The sequence below is a fragment of the Oncorhynchus tshawytscha genome, linkage group LG30 (genome assembly GCF_018296145.1).
Source record: "Oncorhynchus tshawytscha isolate Ot180627B linkage group LG30, Otsh_v2.0, whole genome shotgun sequence".
In the NCBI taxonomy this organism is placed as follows: domain Eukaryota; kingdom Metazoa; phylum Chordata; class Actinopteri; order Salmoniformes; family Salmonidae; genus Oncorhynchus; species Oncorhynchus tshawytscha.
In genome coordinates this window covers 33,891,810-33,916,201 of record NC_056458.1, presented here as the reverse complement: position 1 = coordinate 33,916,201, position 24,392 = coordinate 33,891,810, and the positions used below count along the sequence as shown (strand labels likewise).

General features: G+C 44.0%; 1 protein-coding gene and 1 long non-coding RNA gene across 4 annotated transcripts in view; one reads left to right on the top strand and one right to left on the bottom strand.

The window, feature by feature from the left end:
• The window catches only part of doc2b (double C2-like domains, beta), a 295,785-nt gene that overhangs the window by 179,034 nt on the left and 92,359 nt on the right, over positions 1-24,392 (top strand). The gene's annotated exons all lie outside the window — the stretch shown is intronic.
• On the bottom strand, positions 3,444-5,921 carry LOC112228358. Its single transcript, XR_002950034.2, has 4 exons — positions 5,721-5,921; positions 4,608-4,824; positions 4,161-4,333; positions 3,444-4,033 (listed from the first exon to the last, which is right to left on the bottom strand). It is a non-coding gene; the product is annotated as an uncharacterized LOC112228358 (long non-coding RNA).

Genomic DNA, 24,392 nt, shown 5'->3' with positions numbered 1-24,392 from the left:
TAGATTAAGCTTTTAGAATGTGATTGCAAACCCAAAAGTATGGCTTTGTCATTCAGACCTAACCCTCGATGGGTAACAACACCCTTTACCCCATTAACCCAGTACTGTACTTGAGCCAGTGCCTTCCTCTGTTCCTTCATTGTAAAGACAGGGTGTAAACCTCAATAGTCTGGAGGTGTCTTCTTCATCAGCAGTAATCTGATTAAATAAGATAAGAAAGCAATATGGCAGGCTAGTGTGAATGAAGGAAAAAATAACCAGGAGAGAGAGACACACACACACACACACATACACACACACACACACACACACACACAGAGGCCACCCATAAGTAAGACGGGTATATTAACCTAAGAGGCCTTGAGGGACAGTTCATATGAAACTGCAGCATATATCATGCTTTTCCCTGTGGGTTCTTTCATTTCTCAAACGCACCCTTTTTCTAATGTGACCACAGGCGTTTCTGGCCATTGCATAGTGCCTCTACACCCACCCATTTATTGTTCTAGAGATCATATTAGATCAAGTCTGGCCCAATATGGTGGGACATTTGATGGTGATTGGGTTTTGTCCACCTCATCCATTCCCCTCTTGTCTTGATTCCCAGTAATGCCCGGGGCTCCCTTCGAAGATTAGGCTGTCTATATCCAATGGCCTCCGACATGTGGCCATGCATATGGGTGGGTGTAGGTTGACAACAGAACCATACACACACACAAAATACAGAAAGGCATGTACTGTAGATATACAGTAAATAATTATTCAGTGTGCACATACACACACACACCCTCCAGGCCCATTGGCAGACCCGGACACCACACACGACCAGTATTTAATTTGTCAATTGGGGGGTGCCTAAACAAAAAGTGGGTGCGAGAAGGGGGTGACCTGGGGAGTTCTGAGGTATCGGAGCATGAGAAAAAAAATCTACTTCATAGTAAAGCATTGCATTCATATCATTTGCATAGTGGCATATTTATTTGATCCTTTATTTTATTTAACTAGGCAAGTCAGTTAAGAACAAATTCTTATTTACAATGACAGCCTACCACAGCCAAACCTGGACGACGCTGGACCAATTCTGCGCCACCCTAAGGGACTCCCAATCATGGCCAGATGTGAGATAGCATGGATTCGAATCAGGGTCTGTAGTGACACCTCTTGCACTGAGGTACCTTAGACCGCAGTGCCTTAGACCGCTGCACCACTTGGAAGCCCTAGAACAGTAGAGGCACTTACAGAAGTTGCACACATGGGGAGCATTTTTTGTAGCCTAGGGTCCAGGAAAAAATGTGGCCTTTTATGAACGCATTTCATGCAATTCTACCTCATTTTACATAACTGGAGGCCTAATATTTTTGAATATCGCACTAAAGATCAAAATAGCAGGCCACTTTGGCACTGACAAACTGAAAATCTGAGATCAATAAAAACGACTTGAATCCATAAGTAGCCTAGGTGTGTGGAGACAGATATTGTAGGGTACAATATAAGGAGGAAATTCTAGTCCTAAAAATGCTTTCCAGTTTCACTGAGTCACCCAATGATGCACAGCTCACTCACTGGTGATGGCTGATGCGCTCGTTGCAAAAGCCTATCTCTCTCTTGTTTTACTTTACTTTGTAAAACAATATTTGGAAATTGATCAAATATTTTGGTAGCCTACAGCATAGTCTTTTCAGCAGGAGCCATTTGCTTTCCAACCTGTGTTTTTCGATTGTATTTGAAATATTGTGAAAAGCCTGTTTTGTCTGCATGTCGTTTTTTCACTGACAGATTTGTCGCATTTTCCCAAATGCAGGCTATTCCTTGTTATTGGGCTACAATCAACAGCTAGGCTACTTTTTAAAATAAGCTATTGATTCTCAGTAGCTATATTATAGGCATTCTCATGGTGTAGTAGTGTAACGGACGTCGTCGGTGGAATAAGGTGAGGACCAAAGCGCAGCGTGGTAAGTGTTCATTTTATTTCATGAAAAAACTGAACAACAAACAACAAAGAAACAACCGAAACAGTTCTGTCTGGTGCAGAAACACTAAGACTGAAAATAACCACCCACAAAACACAATGGAAAAAGGGCTACCTAAATATGGTTCTCAGTCAGGGACAACGATTGACAGCTGCATCTGATTGAGAACCATACCAGGCCAAACACAGAAATAGAAAATCATAGACAAACTAACATAGACAACCCACCCATCATCATAGAAATGTAATCTCATTCTAGTTATATGAGAGATACTGGCACGCTTCTCACACAGCCACCGCCAAGTGTTGATCTCAAACACAGGGTACAATGTTGCGCAATCGTTCACAAACATTGGCACATTCTAAGATCCGATGATAGTATCGGTAATGTGTTTTCGGACCTTCCCTTGGTCGTATTCTCGTGGGACAGAAATTTCAGAGATCAATTGGTGAACTCTGATTTACCACCCCAAGATATCCCTGCACAACGTCTATTTGCGCCCCAACTGGATGGAAGCTACAAGTGTAATGGCTGTGCTCAATGCAATGGCACTTATAAACGTAGATCCTTCAAACACCCCCAAACAGGGAAACAGATCCCATTCAAAGGTGTTATCACGTGCTCCACTAAGGCAGTTATTTATCTTATAACTTGTCCTTGTGGTAAAAATTATGTGGGTAAAACAAAGCGCAAATTAAAAGTATGAATCTCGGGGCATCGTAGCACCATTAGGGGCAAAAACTCGACTTACCCAGTTGCGGCCCACTTTTTGGAAGCAAATCACTCAATTTCTTCTCTACGTTATATTGACATCGAACATGTCACCCTCCTAGGAGAGGGGGTGACTTCGATCATTTTTTGTTAAAACAAGAGGCTGCCTGGATTTTTAATTTAAAGACCCTTGCTCCCTTCAGTCTCAATGTAGAAATTGATCTAAAGCCATTCTTGTGATTATTGTGATTTTGCTATATTGTAAATGTGTGTAGGCTTATGTAGCCAAATTGTATCTATGATCGTACGCTATCCATTTATGTTTTTCGTTTGCTATTTTAATGTATGAGAATTAACCAATGATATCAGGCCACACCCGGCCATGATTACAGACACCTGTGTGTGTCTTTTGACACTATATAAACGAGTCACCTCGCAGTTTGTCATTATACCTTGATGAAGACAGCTTGTCTGTCGAAACGTTGGACATTACATTTTTGCATCTGAGCTCCTAGAGTGTGCGGCTCTCCTTTACTTTTCAAGTGTTCCACTCCGCTAGCCAGCACCTCGCTTAAATAGGTGTGCGAATAAACTTTTACTATATTAGGCCCGGGCTGAAAATCCACTTTTTGACATTACGTTGTTGGGTTCTAATTCTCAGAGTAAAGACTCAACGGACACTATGAAAGCTTAAACCAAGTTTATTCTTCCCAGAGGGTCTATACAGCTGCATTAGACAAAAACATTTTCACACAAGCACTGATATTTAACCCTTTCTCCTAGGCTGAGTCTCTTCCTACACATCTGTACAAACATTGTGTCTTTACTGCTAGGCAGGGCACTAAGTGATGCGAGCCATAAACTTGTATTTCTCCCTTAACGAGACCTGACCTAATCTCGACCCCCCCCTTCATCACTAATCCATGGCTCTCTCCCCTTATCAAAGCCTGCCACATGTGATCGCTTCCCTGCACCCTGCATGTTCAATAGGATCCCTGATATAATGTAAACGTTATACATTACCCTCTCTCCCTCAGTGACATGAATAAGTATATTTTATATTCTCAGAACACAACAGTCCCTCCTCTAGAACAATAGCTTCCTACTGTTCAACTCACTTACACTTATAAATTACTTATAAATGAACAAACAGTGATAATAAAACATGAACAAAAAATAATAAAACATGATTATAAATGAACAAACATCATGAGGTTTACAAAGTCAGAAACTTTTCAACTGTTCTATGATCACACCATACAAATCTTATTTCCATCTCTCATAGAACACTGATAATAACTTGTCCCATGGAGCTGTTGACTTCTCCCAGTTCAACGTTCTCCTTCTGGTTCCTAAGAGAGTGATAGCACAAAACTTGCAAAGCAACGAGAATCACAAAACATAACAGTATTAATAATGTGGTAAGCTATGCATGAAAACCAAAGTCTGAGACCATGACAATTCCCACTCTCTCTTTACCTGACTCTATGCCTCCAGGATACTTTTCTGCTGGATTCCACAAAAATATAAGCCTACTCATGCTTTCGGCCAGTCTTCCCCTTTCCGGCCCCAGGTTCCGAGAGGTGTTCCCAAGAAATGTCATTTTCACTTTGTTCCCCATTTCCTCCATTGCCACCTGATAGGCACGTCACCTGATGGGCAAGTGCGTATCCCTAATCAACGTTACATCCTCTTGAGGTAACTCAGCACTGTATAGACTTTTACATCAATGCCTCCGAAATGTTGTTTAGAGTACAATTACCCCAATATCTATCCTTTCATATGATGCATTAACCAAAAAAGCAGCTAACCCAACCAAACTACGATGTTTAAGGTAGCTTCCAGACCTAACCCATCTGCATGTCTTACAGTGGAATCTAGTCTTTCTCTCTCTTTCTTTAGCTCCGCTTCCTCTGTCATGCTCACCTATTATGCAGCTGGACCTCACTTCCCGTGAGAATTGTGCATCCACCGAGGAGAGACATAACGATCTTTACCGCTGCAGGTGATGTAAGGAGTACTATGCATGGACCAGACCAACACTGTCCCAACACCCCCGCCTGGTGTATCTTGATGTACACTCAATCTCCAGAATTCAGCTCGTGCCCTCGTTTATCTCCTGCTCCTCATGTGCTGCTTTCACCTGAGGATATACACACTGCAACGCATGGGTAATTTCCTGACAACATACACTCCCCCTTTATGACCAAATCACAAATTTGTGACATTTGAATAGCAGCATCCGGTACTCCCATCGGTCTCCCAGTTACCAGCTACTAAGTCCTCATAAAATGATATCCCAACAATGCTACTAAATTTACCCCTGCTACTACTAACATGGCCCATACCTATAACTATTAACTATTAGCCTCCTTCTATTACTGTCCCTACAGTGACTGCCATGAGAATAACTACTGCATGTAATCTGTCATGTGTTCGCCGGCTGTAGAAATTGGGACAGAGATTAATCAGTTGGAAGAATATCCAACCTAACAAAACTATGAGACTTATATGCAATTAATTGTACCGTATCATCCAGCAATCTCTATGTATTGATGCGATTTAACATAAACATTCTGACGACATTGTAAAACAAAAGAGAACAAAAAAGAAAACTTAATGGTTGACCAAAGCTATCATCCAGTGAGTTCTCTAACAACCTCCCTGTCGGACAATACTTAGAGGTAAGGTTTCTAGAGCCTTCCTAGGCCTAATAAATTTGAGCAGTGCCCCCAACCCTCACCGTTTGAAAGCAACTCTCTCTCGCTGTATCCAAATGATAACTAAAACATTTTATAAATGATCCAACCCAAATTCAGAATTACAGTCCTTAGTGCTTACTTTGAGTCTGACTTGAATTCAACCCTCTCAACCTAGCACACATCATCCCGGTTAGAATGTACATTGCCGGTAATAACTCTTCTCATTACAGCCCCTCTTTTCCCCTGTTTTCCTGTTGACTGTCACGCCTTTGATAATGTCCCGATTTCAATATCCAAATAGATACATCCGTTTCTCCCATGTACACGAGTCTCTCACCTGAGCCTCTATCTCTCTCCTAGCTCATTCCGCGCGCACGGTCTCAGCACTCCTGCCGCCCGTACCCAGGTTTGTCTCGGACTCAGAAGTGTTAAAAGTCAATGTCGCATTGAACGGCTTTGTCGCTCTTTCTTCAGCCGGTTAGGGAGGGTTTTGAGGTTCACACACACTGTTGGTGGCCAAATTATTCCTGCATGCATTAAGACACCATCTGACGTCACCTTCCATGATAATCTCAAGAGAGCACAGATCAGAACAATAGTTCAGTTCAATTCCTTTCTGTTTCAGAAAATCCAGACAAGCATGACAAAAATATGACAAATTATTACATTCCCAATTTTCTTAACATTATCTCTACAACAAATGTCAAAGAGCATAACAACATAATGTTACTGTTGAAACCATTTTCAGAATTAGCTCATACTCCCTTACATGCTGAACACACCACTTGCGTGCGTGAGCGTTGCAAAATAAATTTAAACATAGATGTTATTCAATTATTGCACCCACACTGCTCGAGTGCAGTGTCTAGAGTCTACGTTGCCAAGTGCTAAAATATAAGTCAGTTCTACTTTTGACACTGAACACAGTGCAAGTCCTGCCTCTCCCATCTCCTCATTGGTTTATAGAAGCAGATACCAACATGTCATCTCCCAATTGGTTATACCCACGTGGGTGATTGAAAGATGAACTGAGTTTGGTCGGTCGTCATGGTAACTATGATAGTTAGACGCCAATCGCCATATAAAGTCCAAAGAAGAAAAAGCCTGGAAGGAGGAGCGATGACTAGAAATGATTCGGTTGACCGTTTTATGTGTGGATTAGTTGTCAGAGTAGAGGACCTTGTGCATTTCAGGTAAAATAACAACTCAATGTTTATATCCCAGGACAAATTAACTAGCAACAGCAAGCTAGCTAAATAGGACAAATTAGCTAGCAACTGCAAGCTAGCTAGCTAAATTGCCATAAATGTATAATGCTTTTTGACCTGTCCCCAAATTACTATAATTGGTTCAGAGTTTGTTTTGATATTTCAACCTGCGTGTCGTTATCACGTTTGGTGTGGGGGGACAAAATCAATTTGCGCACGCGCGTGGCCAGTTCGGGTACAGTGTTATTTTACTGGCAACCTCTTGGAAGAGTAACCAGATCAGGGAGTTAGCACCCTAACCCATCGGGGAATCCCACACTCCACAAGGCCCAATCTGGTGAAATTTGTATCGAAACAAAGACAAAAATGAAATCAGCAATACACATATCACAATCCATTTGGAGTAACTGTCATCCCTGGTTAACATATCATTTTCCTTCTAAACTCAGCAAAAAAGAAACATCCCTTTTTCAGGACCCTGTCTTTCAAAGATAATTCGTAAAAATCCAAATAACTTCACAGATCTTCACTGTAAAGGGTTTAAACACTGTTTCCCATGCTTGTTCAATGAACCATAAACAATTAATGAACATGCACCTGTGGAGCGGTCGTTAAGACACTAACAGCTTACAGACGGTAGGCAATTGAGGTCACAGTTATGAAATCTTAGGACACTAAAGGCCTAGGCCTAGGCCTTTCTACTGACTCTGAAAAACATGGGGGAAAAAAAGATGCCCCGGGTCCCTACTCATCTGCTTGAACGTGCCTTAGGCATGCTGCAAGGAGGCATGAGGATTGCAGATGTGGCCTAGTGCAATAAATTGCTATGTCTGTACTGTGAGACGCCTAAGACAACGCTACAGGAAGACAGGACGGACAGCTGATTGTCCTCGCAGTGGCAGACCAAGTGTAACAACACCTTCACAGGTTCAGTACATCCGAACATCACACCTGCGGGACAGGTACAGGATGGCAACAACAACTGTCCGAGTTACACCAGGAACGCACAATCCCTCCATCAGTGCTCAGACTGTCCTCAAAAGGCTGAGAGAGGCTGGACTGAGGGCTTGTGGGCCTGTTGTAAGGCAGGTCCTCACCAGACATCACCAGCAACAACATCGCCTATGGGCACAAACCCACCGTCGCTGGACCAGACAGGACTGGCAAAAAGTGCTCTTCACTGACGAGTCGTGGTTTTGTCTCACCAGGGGTGATGGTCCGATTTGCGTTTATCGTCGAAGGGAATGAGCGTTACACCGAGGTCTGTACTCTGGAGCGGGATCGATTTGGAGGTGGAGGGTCCGTCATGGTCTGGGGCGATGTGTCACAGCATCATCGGACTGAGCTTGTTGTCATTTCAGGCAATCTCAACGCTGTGCGTTACAGGGAAGACATCCTCCTCCTTCATGTGGTACCCTTCCTGCAGGCTCATCCTGACATGACCCTCCAGCATGACAATTCCACCAGCCATACTGCTCGTTCTGTGCGTGATTTCCTGCAGGACAGGAATGTCAGTGTTCTGCCATGGCCAGCGTAGAGCCCCGGATCTCAATCCCGTTGAGCAGGTCTGGGACCTGTTGGATCGGAGGGTGAGGGCTAGGGCCATTCCCCCCAGAAATATTTAGGAAATTACAGGTGCCATTTTGGAGGAGTGGGGTAACATCTCACAGCAAGAACTGGCAAATCTGGTGCAGTCCATGAGGAGGAGATGCACTGCAGTACTTAATGCAGCTGGTGGCCACACCAGATACTGACTGTTACTTTTGACCCCCCTCTTTTATTTAGCATGTACTATTCTCCCTAACCACCTTACCACAATGTTCATGAACTAACTAAAAAAATTCAAAGTTCATTTTAGGTTTAGTAACCCCTTTGCTAATTCTTCGTTACCCCTCCACCCTTTTGTACATTCTAGAAATCTATTTCAGAATGAGACGACATGAAATGTAAATTTATTTCATAATAAAACCACATAAAATGGCTCATGAGATCCCCCAAAAAAACAAGGTTTTCTGAGTTTGAGTTTCTGAGTTTCTGATCACTATGTGAAATGTTCCTTTTCTGCTGTTCTCATGAGGACGTGTCGCTGCTCATTTGACCAGGATGCAAACGCTTGTAGAGCGGCATTTCCTCCAAATGCAGCAGGTTCCAGTACCACCCCACACTCAATCTTCCAATGTCCGATAACTCCCTGTTTTAGATGTGGGACTATCCCCCTACGTTTTGATGTCTTTTTGCTACGTTTTTTTGTCTTACCTTAGCCATTGAAACCACTGTTAGTGACTTTCACTGTATTAACCCCTCGCACGTATGCAAAGTTAGTGGAGTTATATTCCACTCTCAACATCTTGCTATATTTCATCAACAACCCCTGCAATTACCATTTTGATCACATGTTTCAAACCTGCCATCAAAGCCGGTAGTACAAATTCTATCAATGTACTCACAAGACTGTACCCAGTCTTTTTGCAGCTGAATACACTAACACATATTCGAGCTGAATTGATAGAATGCTTGTGCGCTTCTTTCAGCACCTCCATGGTTTTATTCAAATCCTCTAGCTCCAATTTAACGGGAGAATTGGGGCCATCTGTTGCCATATCAATAGTTATTATTCCCCAACCTCTCCCGGCGGTGTCCAGGGTGTTTTAGATTTATTCACTCCCGTCTATGATACACACCTTCCATTAACTATTTTCCAAGGTAGCGCTACTCACTTCCCCGGAGAATAGCTATGGTATTTGTGCCTATTGATTGGTCACGGCACTTAATACCTTGTATTAGAACCAATACTATAGTGTTTTCAAATGTATTACTGAAGAATACGGATGCCTTAATGCCTTATTCCAGTATTGCGCATCAAATATCACTGTTGTTGATTACCAAAATTATTAATTCTTGTCTTCCTATTTCCACATAATTTTTCATGGTCCCCCTCCCCATAGGGCATAAACCAACCTCTCTATGTATTTCTACTGCTACTACATGTAACTCAAACAGTGTTCGAATATCTTATTTTTTCTTTATTTTAAACTCACTAGCTGCTAGAACTCTCATCTTCCTTAAACTCAATGCAGCTGGGACTTTTGTCCCTTTTACAGATCTTGCAGGGGAATACCACTAGGCACCTATCCTATACGGAACCCAACCTACACTGTATTGTCACTCCTGGATCTTGCAGAGGAAAACTTCCACTCGGGACCTATCCTTGAAGGAACCCACCCTACACCTTATATCAGCCTGGATCTCACAGAGGAAAACCTCCATTCGGGACCTATCCTTAATGGAACCTACCCTACACCAGATATTTACGACCAGTCGTTACACAATGGGCCTACTGAATAAACTCAGGCTTTCTAGGGCCGTATCCTATAATTGTTCAGCCTACAATTTTCATCTCCCCAAGATGTCAAAATGACTGTGACCTTGTTTGTTACCAGCTCCTGCTCCACTGATCTGGACTCTTTGGTTTGACTACACATTTTAGTGAATCCTATTCGTGGCGCCAACTATTCTAATTCTCAGAGTAAAAACTCAACGGACACTATGAAAGCTTAACCAAGTTTATTCTTCCCAGTGGGTCAATACAGCTGCATTAGACAAATACCTTTTCACACAAGCACTGATATTTAACCCTTCCTCCTAGGCTGAGTCTCTTCCTACACATCTGTACAAACATTGTGTCTTCACTGCTAGGCAGGACACTAAGTGATGCGAGCCATAAACTTGTATTTCTCCCTTATCAACGAGACCTGACCTGATCTCGACCCCCCCTTCATCACTAATCCATGGCTCTCTCTCCTTATTAATGCCTGCCACATGTGATCGCTTCCCTGCACTCAGTCTTTCAATAGGATCCCTGATATAATGTAAATGTTATACATTACCCTCTCTCCCTCAGAGATATGAATAAGTATATTTCATATTCTCAGAACCCAACAAAACATTTTGTGGGGGCAGGATAATTAACGAAGAGGCAACTCGAATGAACTTTGATCGCTTTTGTTGGAATTTTTTTGTTCATGTCACGAGAGATGCCGGATCCGGCCAAATAGGTTCCAGAACAAAACAGCCCAAAATGGAGAGGTACTGGATCCTGTTCAAGGAGGACCCAGCTCAAATTAAGCACTGCACACCACACACCACACACCAGGCCCATTGGCAGACCTGGACACCACACACACACACACACACACACACACACACACACACACACACACACACACACACACACACACACACCTGACCCGGGCACCACACACACACCACACCCAGACCCCACCACACACACACCAGACCCGGACACCACACACACACACAGATCCGGACACCACACACACACACACACACACACCAGATCCGGGCACCACACACACACACACACACCCAGATCCGGGCACCACACGCACACACACACACACACACACACAAACACACACACACGGACAGACGGATGGACACACACACACACAGATGGGCGGACGGACGGACCTTCACATGCAGACACATCACCATTCCAGCCCCTCTCCTCCTTTTTCTCCCATGCTGTGAAATGCGGAGATTTGCTGTCCCTCAACTTACCCCAGCTTCCAGCCCTCACTGACAACTCCCTGCGGAGGCACAGGTGCATTACAGTGTGGAAGGAAGAGTGATTAGTGAAGAGCTAAAGCACTGCTCCATTCAGCCAGTAGGCTACTCCAACAGATGGCAAGAACACTGTCTCTACTACAGCAAGCACTTGACAGTCTGTCCCTATCATGGACATGTTTTATGAGTAAAAAGTCCCTGACCAGTTTATAGACTGAAGGAATGGATGTGTCATAGTAAGGTCATTGATGAAGGATGTGAATTAGAAAGCCATGATCTGGATCAAATTAAGCCTTTGTGTCTTGTGAGACGATAGGGTGGATGAGAGGTGGGAAAGATGGTGGAGATGGTGTCACACCTCACTGATGCTGTCTACAGAAGTATCCTCACTAAACGTAACAATAGCAGGGTAGAAATGATCACCGCATATTTATTTTGTGCAGAATTGACTTTGCAAATTCCCTTTTAATTTCCTCTCTCTCTCTCTCCCTCCTTCCCTGTATCTTTTTTCTCTCTCTTGCTCTCTTTCCTGCTATCTCCCTCTTCTATCTGTCACTACCTCTCTCCTTCTCTCTCTTTCTCCTGTGAAAAATATGCCTAGTAAGGGTAGAAGCCAAAATGTGGATGGTGAAGAGGGTAGTGTATGGTGATTTGGTCTCAGAGCGATTATACTAATAATCTCTCAGCCCTCAAAGAACAGCTTGCTAATGAGAGTTGTAATGAAGCTGAAGTTGTGATGAAGCAAGTGCAAAGACTTACTCAACGAACTCACTTACTCAACAAACTGGTCCTATGTAGCTCAGTTAGTAGAGCATGGTGCTTGAAATGCCGGGGTAGTTGGTTTGATTCCCGAGACCACCCATACTTGACTGTAAGTTGCTTTGGATGAAGGCGTCTGCTAAATGGCATATATTATTCTTAACCCAATGAAAGGGAGTTTACAACAGAATTTTAGAATAGTGTTGCAAGTCTGGTCTACGTTTGGCCTACTATTTTCAATTTGCACTTAGGATTGCCATAGGTAGCATTCAGCTCACATCAACCATCAAACACACTAATTGCTGTACTAGGCCTTGATATTACTACTTTATTACATGTAGAGAGAAACACAGGAAATGTAGATTAAACCAAAGGAAAAGGCACAACTCTTCTGCATTCAAAACTCATTTCTATTTACAGAGCAAATTCATAGCAGCAGTAGTTTGGTCCTGAGACCATCCTCAGACTACCTGTATCCCGCCCATCTGTTCCACTGCTTGGTTTCGGGTTTCTCTGATGGTTGGTCACTGCTGTTGAAAACAATGTATTTACTTGTAGGTGTCTCTTCATCTACAGTATACTACAGTGTAGTTCTCCAAGGAAGATGGCTGGCCAGTTTGCCAGCCTCCCAGACGGATTATCAGGACGCATCAGCTGGCAAGTGTTTTCACTGACATTTTCAACCTCTCCCTGACCCAGTCTGTAATACCTACATGTTTCAAGCAGACCACCATAGTCCCTGTGTCCAATGACGCCAAGGTAACCAGTCTAAATTACTATCTCCCCGTAGCACTCACATCTGTAGTCATAAAATGCTTTGAAAGGCTGATCATGGCTCACATCAACACCATCATCCCAGCCACTCTGGACCCAATCCAATTCGCATACCGCCCCAACAGATCCACAGATAACTCAATCTCTATTGCAATTCACACAGCCCTTTCCCACCTGGAAAAGAGGAACACCTATGTGAGAATGCTGTTCATTGACTACAGCTCAGCGTTCAACACCATAGTGCCCTCATAGTGCTCATCACTAAGCTAAGGACCCTGGAACTGAACACCTCCTTCTGCAACTGGACTTCCTGCCCAGCCTCCCCTAGGTGGTGAGGGTAGGCAACAACACATCCGCCACGATGACCCTCAACACAGTGGCCCCTCGGGGGTGCTTGTTTAGTCCCCACCTGTACTCCCTGTTCACGCATGACTGCTTGGCCCTGCACAACTCCAACACCGTCATTAAGTTTGCCGACGACACAACGTTGGTAGGCCTGATCACTGACGACGATGAGACAACCTATAGGGAGGAGGTCAGAGACCTGGCAGTGTGGTGCCAGGACAACAACCTCAGCCTCAACGTCAGCAAGACAAATGTGCTGATCGCGGACTACAGGAAACAAGGGCTGAGCACATCCCCATTCACATCGATGGGTCGGTCTGTAGTGGAGCAGGTCGAAAGCTTCAAGTTCCTCGATGTCCACATCACTAAGAATCTATCATGGTCCACACACACCAAGACAGTCGTGAAGAGGGAACGACAACACATTTTTCCTCTCAGGAGGCTAAAAAGATTTGTTATGGGCCATCAGATCCTCAAAAAGTTATACAGCTGTACCATTGAGAGCACCTTGACTGACTGCATCACCACTTGGTATTGCAACTGCTTGGCATCCGACCACAAGGCTCTACGGAGGGTAATGCATACTGCCCAGGACATCACTGGGGCAGAGTTCCCTGCCATCCAAAACCTCTATACCAGGCGGAGTCAGAGAAAGGCCCTACAATTGTAAGACTACAGCAACCCAAGTCATCGACTGTTCTCTCTGCTACCGCAAAGCAAGCGGTACCGATGGACCAAGTCTGGAACCAACAGGACCCTGAACAGCTTCTACCCCCCAGACATAAGACTGCTAAATAGTTAGGTACATAAACAAAAAATAAAATGTCAACTGCATTTATTTTTAGCAAACTTAACATGTCTAAATATTTGTATGAACATAACAAGATTCAACATTTGAGACATAAACTGAACAAGTTCCACAGACATGTGACTAACAGAAATTGAATAATGTGTCCCTGAACAAAGTGGGGGTCAAAATCAAAAGTAACAGTCAGTATCTGGTGTGGCCACCAGCTGCATTAAGTACTGCAGTACATCTCCTCCTCATGGACTGCACCAGATTTGCCAGTTCTTGCTGTGAGATGTTACCCCACTCTTCCACCAAGGCACCTGCAAGTTCCCATACATTTCTGGGGGGAATGGCCCTAGCCCTCACCCTCCGATCCAACAGGTCCCAGACCTGCTCAATGGGATTGAGATATGGGCTCTACGCTGGCCATGGCAGAACACTGACATTCCTGTCCTGCAGGAAATCACGCACAGAACGAGCAGTATGGCTGGTGGCATTGTCATGTTGGAGGGTCATGTCAGGATGAGCCTGCAGCAAGGGTACCACATGAGGGAGGAGGATGTCTTCCCTGTAACGCACAGCGTTGAGATTGCCTGCAATGACAACAAGCTCAGTTCAATGATGCTGTGACACACCACCCCAGACCATGACGGACCCTTCACCTCCAAATCGATCCCGCTCCAGAGTACAGGTCTCGGTGTAACGCTCATTCCTTCGACGATAAACGCGAATCCGACCATCACTCCTGGTGAGTCAAAACCGAGACTCGTCAGTGAAGAGCACTTTTTGCCAGTACTGCCTGGTCCAGCGACGGTGGGTTTGTGCCCAAAGGCGACATTGTTGCTGGTGATGTCTGGTGAGGACCTGCCTTACAAAAGGCCTACAAGCCCTCAGTCCAGCTTCTCTCAGCCTATTGCGGACAGTCTGAGCACTGATGGAGGGATTGTGCAGTTGTTGGGCAGTTGTTGTTGCCATCCTGTACCAGTCCCGCAGGTGTAATGTTCGGATGTACCGATCGTGTGCAGGTGTTGTTACACGTCGTCTGCCACTGCGAGGACGATCAGCTGTCCATCCTGTCTCCCTATAGTGCTCTCTTAGGCCTCTCACAGTACAGATATTGCAATTTATTGCCCTGGCCACATCTGCAGTCCTCATGCCTCCTTGCAGCATGCCTAAGGCACGTTCACGCAGATGAGCAGGGACCCTGATTATCTTTCTTTTGGTGTTTTTCAGAGTCAGTAGAAAGGCCTCTTTAGTGTCCTAAGTTTTCATAACTGTGACCTTAACTGCCTACTGTCTGTAAACTGTTAGTGTCTTAATGACCGCTCCACATGTGTATGTTCATTAATTGTTTGTGGTTCCTTGAACAAGCATGGGAAACAGTGTTTTAAACCCTTTAAAATTAAGATCTGTGAAGTTTTTTGGATTTTTACGAATTATCTTTGAAAGATAGGGTCCTGAAAAAGGAACGCTTCCTTTTTTGATGAGTTTAGTTTGGGTAGCTATCTGCATTGACCCTTTTACACAAACTTGTGTAAAAGGGTCAATGGGTCATAATGCTGCTTCTACTGTTTATCGCTTATTCCTAGTTATATGTTCATACACTACGTGACTAAAAGTATGTGAACACCTACTTGTCGGACATCTCATTCCAAAATCATGGGCATTAATATGGAGTTTGTCCATCAGACTGCTAGAGACTCCAGAGAACACGTTTCCACTGCTCCAGAGTCAAATGGCTTAGGCTTGTATGTGGCTGCTCGGCCAAGGAAACCCATTTCATGAAGCTCCCGATGAACAGTTGTTTTGCGGATGTTGCTTCCAGAGGCAGTTTGGAACTCTGTCGTGAGTGGTGCAACCGAGGACAGACAATTTGTATGTGCTACGCTCTTCAGCACTCGGCTGTCCCGTTCTGTGAGCTTGTGTGGCCTAGCACTTCGCGGCTGAGCCGTTGTTGCTCATAGACGTTTCCACTTCACAATAACAGCACTTAGTGTTGACCAGGGCAGCTCTAGCAGGGCAGAAATTTGACGAACTGACTTGTTGGAAAGGTGGCATCCTATGACAGTGCCATGTTGAAAGTCACTGAGCTCTTCAGTAAGGCCATTCTACTGCCACTGTTTGTCTATGGAGATTGCATGCCTGTGTGCTCAATTTTATACACAGGTCAGTACCGAGTGTGGCTGAAATAGCCGAATCCACTCATTTGAAGGGGTGTCCATGTACATTTGTATATACAGTGTATATACCTCAATTACCTCGTTCCCCTGCACATCGACTCGGTACTGGTACCCCATGTGTATAGTCAAGTTATCATTACTCATTGTGTATTTATTAGTTTTATTATTATGTGTGTTATTTTTCTATTATTTCTCTATTTTCTTTCCCTGCATTGTTGGGAAGTTCCCGTAAGTAAGCATCTCACTGTTAGTCACTGTTTACGAAGCATGTGACAAATACAATTTCATTTGATTTGAATCGTGGATTACCTCTCACTGGCTTTGGCAACACACCATCTAGATTAAAAGAGGGGAGAGTTTAGTGAATGTTGTCAAAGCTCACCTGCTGTCGCTGTTGCTGTGCCATCTGTCTGCGACTCCCCCCACAAAAACTCCAGACTCCATAATCCCTCTGTCTGGAACCAATCTGTGTGGTTCCTTGGCTGTGTTCCAATTCTATACCTTTTTCCTGAAGTGTGCACTCATGGATATGAAAAGAAAGGAGTACAGTAAGTAATATGATGGAAACTTCCTCCAGCTATGCTTGCACCAATCAAATGCTTCCAGGCCCTAAATGCATGAGGGGGAGTAAACGAGTGCACACTTCTGAATGAAGGGTAGAGAATCGCAACGCTACCCTCGTTTCCCTAGGATTTGATCTATGGTGTAAAAACAATAGATATTCTCCTGAGAAATATTACATTCTAGTGACGGGCGCTTGGCGTATTTGTCCAAAGACTAGTTATTGCCTTCTAGCTGCTATCAATTCTGTTGGTGCCCTGGGAGTCATGTCAATATCTTCAGTTTAGGTCTGCATGCATCCTAACCTGATAAACACACACACATCTCCCATTGACGTCAATGCATGATTTCTAGATCTACTTCTACTTCTTGAGGTCACTCGTTGATTCTCTATTTGGGATTCAGCTCCTCAGTAAGATCATGCATCAAATTGGAAGAGTCGTACTGTATGTATCCTTAGACTGTGTGTTCTAAAGCAAACTGCCCTCTTTGGTGAGGTGACCATAATCCCTTACACCATGATACCCCTCAGCCTCAGATTGGGAGCAACAGGGGCACACATCTATAAGCATGCAAGCATGTACACACAAGCACACATACAAGTGCATGGAGATGCACACTAACAGACACAGGCCAATATGTTTTTATTTTATACAATAGACACACACACACACTCATACTAGCACACCTGCTAAAAACTATCTAATCTGTCTGTGTCCTTCTCCTTCTCACACACACAGACCAGTCGGGAAGACTGTTTGTGTGTGTGTGTGTGTGTTTCTAATGAGAGCCCTTTGGAGTGAGTGACAGTGTCAGAAGGTTAAATGTAACCCTCTCATTGCCCTCCTGAGCAATTAGAGGAGGATGACCTCTACCATGGCTCTACCAGCACCACTATTAAATCGATTTACTCTATACACCAACAATTCGCCTATATATTGTACACGATCTCTTACCATTTTCTTTGAGGTAAGCCGTCTAAGCAAAATATCGATTTAGTTCGTTACGGAATGGACGGCTGTGAGGTGTACTAGCTGCATGGGAGTAGCCAAACTGATCTGGTATATTCATTTCTTTTAGATATTTAAGTTCTTATCTACAGTCAAACCCCAGTGGAATAGTTTGTTGTGTGTACGGCCAGGACTTTCCCTCAATGTGTGTTCATGTTGCGTGTCCTTGACCACCCCAAACACTTATGTTGTCATGACTCCCCTGTCCCCTGTGCTATCAAGCCCTGGCACACCTGGTTCCTGTCAGAATGTATTAAGCACCTTCCCAGAACTGTACAATGCAATATCCCTTACCTTGCCATTTACCATAGGCTCCATTCAACTAGCGCTGAGGCAGCACTTTCTCTGTCACTTTCTCAATTCTCCCCCACCAAACAACAGTGCCACCATACATCCCAGTGCTGGCATGTTATTGTCAGTGCAGGAGGCCTTTTGCAAAAGTCCTTGATGACATTTTATTCAGTTCATCGTCTTATCAGTTCTTCAAGTCTTTGATTTGATTCATCATAGTTGACTCCACAGTTTTGAGGATGTGCAGTATTTGGGTACATGTTTCAACAGCTGTACTGTAACCCACTGGGCGTGTTCTTGACTAACTGTTAGAATCTTGTTCTTCTTCAACCATAGACCTGTCATTACACGTGCCACGGGTTGCAAGGTTACAAGATAAAAACACATGCGTCTGCGGTGACACAGATAAACTAGGGATTGTTTTTACTCTCCGTGAGTGCTCCAGTCATGTCAAACGCATGGCTTCACAGGGATTCATTAATGTTACTGAGTTCTGAAGAGAACAACAGAAGACTTTACAGATGATAGAGAATCACACTGAGTGATTGTTTAGATTTTTCTCATGTTCAACATGTATGATTTTATTCAGATCTCCATTAGCTGTTGAAGAAGCAGCAGCTATTCTTCCTGGGGTCCACACAAAACATAGAACATGATTAAATACACAACACTAAGGGACAGCAACAGTAACAAAAATTTAAAATAAGAACACTACTATTTTAAGAAGAAAATAAAGAATAATAAATAAATGAACAATACTAAGTAGTGTGTGTCTCTTCAGAGTCTGTGTTGTTCCTTGAGTTGTTTTATCTGTTTTTTTTAATTATTTTTATTGCTTGCCTGAGTTACCTGAGGTGAAAGAGATTTGTACAAGACGATTTAAATCAGTGGATCACTGTGAGGACTGTCGCTGGGAAACGAGAAGCAAGTACAGGGAGTGAATATTTAATAAATAATAGACATGAAACGAAACACAGACAGCGTCTGGACAAGGGAAACATAACAGTAATGCTGACACGGGGATGAAACTGAGGAATGGAAAGATATAGGGGAGACAATCAATAAAGTGATGGAGTCCAGGTGAGTCCAATGAAGCGCTGATACGCGTAACGATGGTGACAGGTGTGTGTCATGATGGGCAGCCATTATTACCTCGAGTGCCTGAGAGAGGGAGCAGGAGCAGGCGTGACAGATCACATTTTGAGTGAGTGAGTGAGTGAGTGAGTGAGTGAGTGAGTGAGTGAGTGAGTGAGTGAGTGAGTGAGTGAGTGAGTGAGTAGTCATTCTGTAAAATAAACAAGAATAGCACTGGTATAACATTCACCAGGCAAGGACCAAACAATTGTATTAATAGGAGATAATATCAATGGACATCCATGTCTGAAAACATCAAATGATTCCCTGAACTGGTGTGAGCACATAAGCCTTCAAACTGGAGCAATGAAGTGAGGTTTGGTAGGCTGACCTTTTCACTTGTCCAGTGTGGATCAGTTGGTAGAGCATGATGCTTTCAAAAGTCGGGATTGTGGGTTTGATTCTCGTTGGGGCCGCCAATATGAAATGTATGTTCGCATTACTGCAAGTTGCTTTGGATTAAAGTGTCCTCTAAATGGCATATATATTGTAAAATATTTCTTAGGTTTGGTAATATAAACTAAGCAAAAAAAGAAATGTCCTCTCACTGACAACTGCGTTTAATTTCAGCAAATTTAACATGTGTAAATATTTGTATGAACATAAGATTCAACAACTGAGACATAAACTGAACAAGTTCCACAGACATGTGACTAACATAAATGGAATAATGTGTCCCTGAACAAAGTGGGGGTCAAAATCAAAAGTAACAGTCAGTATCTGGTGTGGCCACCAGCTGCATTAAGTACTGCAGTGCATCTCCTCCTCATGGACTGCACCAGATTTGCCTATTCTTGCTGTGAGATGTTAACCCACTCTTCCAGCAAGGCACCTGCAAGTTCCCGGACATTCCTGGGGGGAATGGCCCTAGCCCTCACCCTCCGATCCAACAGGTCTCAGACGTGCTCAATGAGATTGAGATCCGGGCTCTTCGCTGGCCATGACAGAACACTGACATTTCTGTCTTGCAGGAAATCACGCACAGAACGAGCAGTATGGCTGGTGGCATTGTCATGCTGGAGGGTCATGTCAGGATGAGCATGCAGGAAGGGTACCACATGAGGGTGGAGGACGTCTTCCCAGTAACGCACAGCGTTGAGTTTGCCTGCAATGACATCAAGCTTAGTTCGATGATGCTGTGACACACCACCCCAGACCATGACGGACCCTCCACCTCCAAATCTATCCCGCTCCAGAGTACAGGCTTCGGTGTAACGCTCATTCCTTCGACGATAAACACAAATCCGACCATCACCTCTGTTGAGACAAAACTGCAACTCGTCAGTGAAGAGCACTTTTTGCCAGTCCTGTCTGGTCCAGCCTTACAACAGGCCTACAAGCCCTCAGTCCAGCCTCTCACAGCCTATTGCGGACAGTCTGAGCACTGATAGGGTTTGTGCGTTCCTGGTGTAACTCGGGCAGTTGTTATTGCCATCCTGTACCTGTCCCGCAGGTGTGATGTTCGGATGTACCGATCCTGTGCAGGTGTTGTTACACGTGGTCTGCCACTGCGAGGACAATCAGCTCTCCGTCCTGTCTCCCTTTAGCGCTGTCTTAGGCGTCATGCCTCCTTGCAGCATGCCTAAGGCACGTTCACACAGATGAGCAGGGACCCTGGGCATCTTTCTTTTGGAGTTTTTCAGTAGAAAAGGCCTCTTTAGTGTCCTAAGTTTACCTAACTGTGACCTTAATTTCCTACCATCTGTAAGATGTTCGTGTATTAATGACCGTTCCACAGGTGCATGTTCATTAATTATTTATGGTTCATTGAACAAGCATGGGAAACAATGTTTAAACCCTTTACAATGAAGATCTGTGAAGTTATTTGTATTTTTACGAATTATCTTGGAAAGACAGGGTCCTGAAAAAGGGACATTTCTTTTTGCGTTCGCACTTATTCATACCCAATAGTTTAACAATCAGACAGTGTAATCGTCACATAATGGACAGATTCAAAACACAATCATCATATGCTTTCTTCTCATAATAAGAAACTCTGATTTCTGTCAAATAGGACATCTTTACACAGAGAAGAAAGCGGTGTCTGGGCGCAAATGCCATCAAATACTGCCAAATTTGCAAAATGTCAAAGATGAGTCTTTGAAAAGGTCAGCGGGAAACCTTTTTAGATAATCATGTAATGATGCTATTCCAATGACAGGCCTTTCACTTGTGGGATACGGTTTGCATGCAATTGTAAATGCTGGAATTTAGAATTAGAAATACAGTGAGCTCCGAAAGTATTGGGACAGTTGAGAACCTTTGGTTTGTTTTGGCTCTGTACTCTAGCACAATGGATTTGAAATTAGACCATGACTATGAGGTTAAAGTGCAGACTGTCAGCTTTAATTTGAGGGTATTGTCATTCATATCGGGTGAACTGTTTAGAAATTGCAGCACTTTCAGTACTTGTAATTTTTGTAAAAAAGAATAGAATAATTTTCGAAACACTTCTAAATTATTGTGGATGCTACCATGATTATGGATAATCACAGTCCCAATACTTTTGGAGCTCACTGTCTTTAAAACATTTTTTATATATATATATATTTTAATATATCTGTCGGCCCCAGCCACGAACTCAGGCTATGTGTGTAGTTAACCGACCCTCTCTGCCCAGTCATCGCCATTTTACCTGTTGTTGTTTTAGCTGATTAGCTGTTGTTGTCTCACCCATTGTTGTCTTAGTTAGCTCTCCAAATCAACACCTGTGATTACTTTATGCCTCGCTGTATGTCTCTCTCATATGTCAATATGCCTTGTATACTGTTGTTTAGGTTAGTTATCATTGTTTTAGGTTACTGCGGAGCCCCAAATTCCACTCATTATACCTCTGATACCTCCTTTGTCCCACCTCCCACACATGCGGTGACCTCCCCCATTATAAGCTTTTTCAGAGATACAACCTCTCTTATCATCACTCAGTGCCTGGGCTTACCTCCGCTGTACCCGCACCCAACCATACCCCTGTCTGCACATTATGCCCTGAATCTATTCTACCACGCCCAGAAATCTGCTCCTTTTATTCTTTGTCCACAACGCTCTAGGCGACCAGTTTTAATAGCGTTTAGCCGTACCCTCATCCTACTCCTCCTCTGTATCCTCGGGTGATGTGGAGGTAAACCTAGGGCCTGCGTGTCCCCAGGCACCCTCATTTGTTGACTTCTGTGATCGAAAAAGCCTTAGTTTCATGCATATCAACATCAGAAGCCTCCTCCCTAAGTTTGTTTTACTCACTGCTTTAGCACACTCCGCCAACCCTGATGTCCTTGCCGTGTCTGAATCCTGGCTTAGGAAGGCCACCAACAATTCTGAGATGTCCATACCCAAGCTACAACATTTTCCGTCAAGATAGAACTGTCAAAGGGGGAGGAGTTGCAATCTACTGCAGGGATAGCCTGCAAAGTTCTGTCATACTTTCCAGTTCTATACCCAAACAGTTTGAACTTCTCATTTTAAAAATTAACCTCTCCAGAAATAAGTCTCTCACACCCCCTCTACTCCCAGCTGTGCCCCGGACACCATTTGTGAATTGATCGCCCCCCATCTAACTTCAGAGTTCGTACTGTTAGGTGACCTAAACTGAGATATGCTTAAAACCCGGGCACTCCTACAATCTAAGCTAGATGCCCTCAATCTCACACAAATCATCAAGGAACCCACCAGGTACAACCCTAAATCCGTTAACATGGGCACCCTCATAGACATTATCCTGACCAACTTGCCCTCCAAATACACCTTCGCTGTTTTCAATCAGGATCTCAGCGATCACTGCCTCATTGCCTGTATCCGCTATGGGTCCATGGTCAAACGACCACCCCTCATCACTGTCAAACGCTCCCTAAAACACTTCTACGAGCAGGCCTTGAGAAACATACCTGGCCAAAACATAGAAACAGAAAACATAGAAATAAAGAAACTAGAATGCCTACCTTAGTCACACCCTGGCCTAACCAAAATAGAGAATAAAAGCCTCTCTATGGCCAGGGTGTGACAAGCACCTTTGGAAGCGATTACAGCCTCGAGTCTTCTTGGGTATGACGCTACGAGCTTGGCACACCTGTATTTGGGGAGTTTCTCCCATTCTTCTCTGTAGATCCTCTCAAACTCTGTCTGGTTGGATGGAAAGTGTCGCTGCACAGCTATTTTCAGGTCTCTCCAGAGATGTTCGATCGGGTTCAAGTCCGGGCTCTTGCTGGGCCACTCAAAGACATTCAGAGACTTGTCCCGGAGCCACTCCTCCACTCCTTCAGCCCAGTCTGAGGTCCTGAGCACTCTGGAGCAGGTTTTCATCAAGGATCTCTCTGTACTTTTCTCCGTTCATCTTTCCCTCGACCCTGACTAGTCTCCTAGTCCCTGCCACTGAAAAACATCCCCACAGCATGATGCTGCCACCACCGTGCTTCACCGTAGGGATAGTGCCAGGTTTCCTCCAGAAGTCACGCTTGGCATTCAGGCCAAAGAGTTCTTGGTCTTGGTTACATCAGAACATAGAATCTTGTGCCTCACGGTCAGAGAGTCCTTTAGGTGCATTTTGGCAAACTCCAAGCGGACTGTCATGTGCTTTTTACTGAGGAGTGACTTTCGTCTGGCCACTGTACCATAAAGGCCTGATTGGTGGAGTGCTGCAGAGATGGTTGTCTTTCTGGAAGGTTCTCCCATCTCCACAGAGATGGGAGAGCTCTGTCAGAGTGAGTCAACTCCCTGACCAAGGCCTTTCTCCCCGATTGGCCAGGTGGCCAGTGCCATCTCTCACCTCTCTCTCGCTCTCTAGGAAGAGTATTGGTGGTTCCAAACTTCTTCCATTTAAGAAAGACGGACGCCACTGTGTTCTTGGGGACCTTCAAATGCTGCAGAAATTGTTTTGTTCCCTTCCCCAGATCTGTGCTTCGACACAGTCCTGTCTCAGAGCTCTACGGACAATTCCTTAGCCCTCATGTCTTGGTTTTTTTGCTCTGACATGCACTGTCAGTTGTGGGACCCTACATAGGCAGGTGTGAGCCTTTCCAAATCATGTCCAATCATTTGGATTTACCACAGGTGGACTTCAATCAAGTTGTAGAAACATCTCAAGGAAGAGCAATGGAGGAAGAGTGCATCAGAGCTCAATTTCGAGTCTCATAACAAAGGGTCTGCATACTTATGTAAATAAGGTTTCTTTTTTTAGACCTGTTTTCGCTTTGTCATTATGGGTTATTGTTTGTAGATTGATAAGGAATTTGTATTATTTAATCCATTTTAGAATAAGGCTGTAACATAACAAAATGTGGAAAAATGGAAGGGGTGTGAATACTTTCCGAATGCACTGAAAATACTGTTGCCATTCTATTTATTTATGTTGTCTATAAGACAATGATTTACACTATTGTA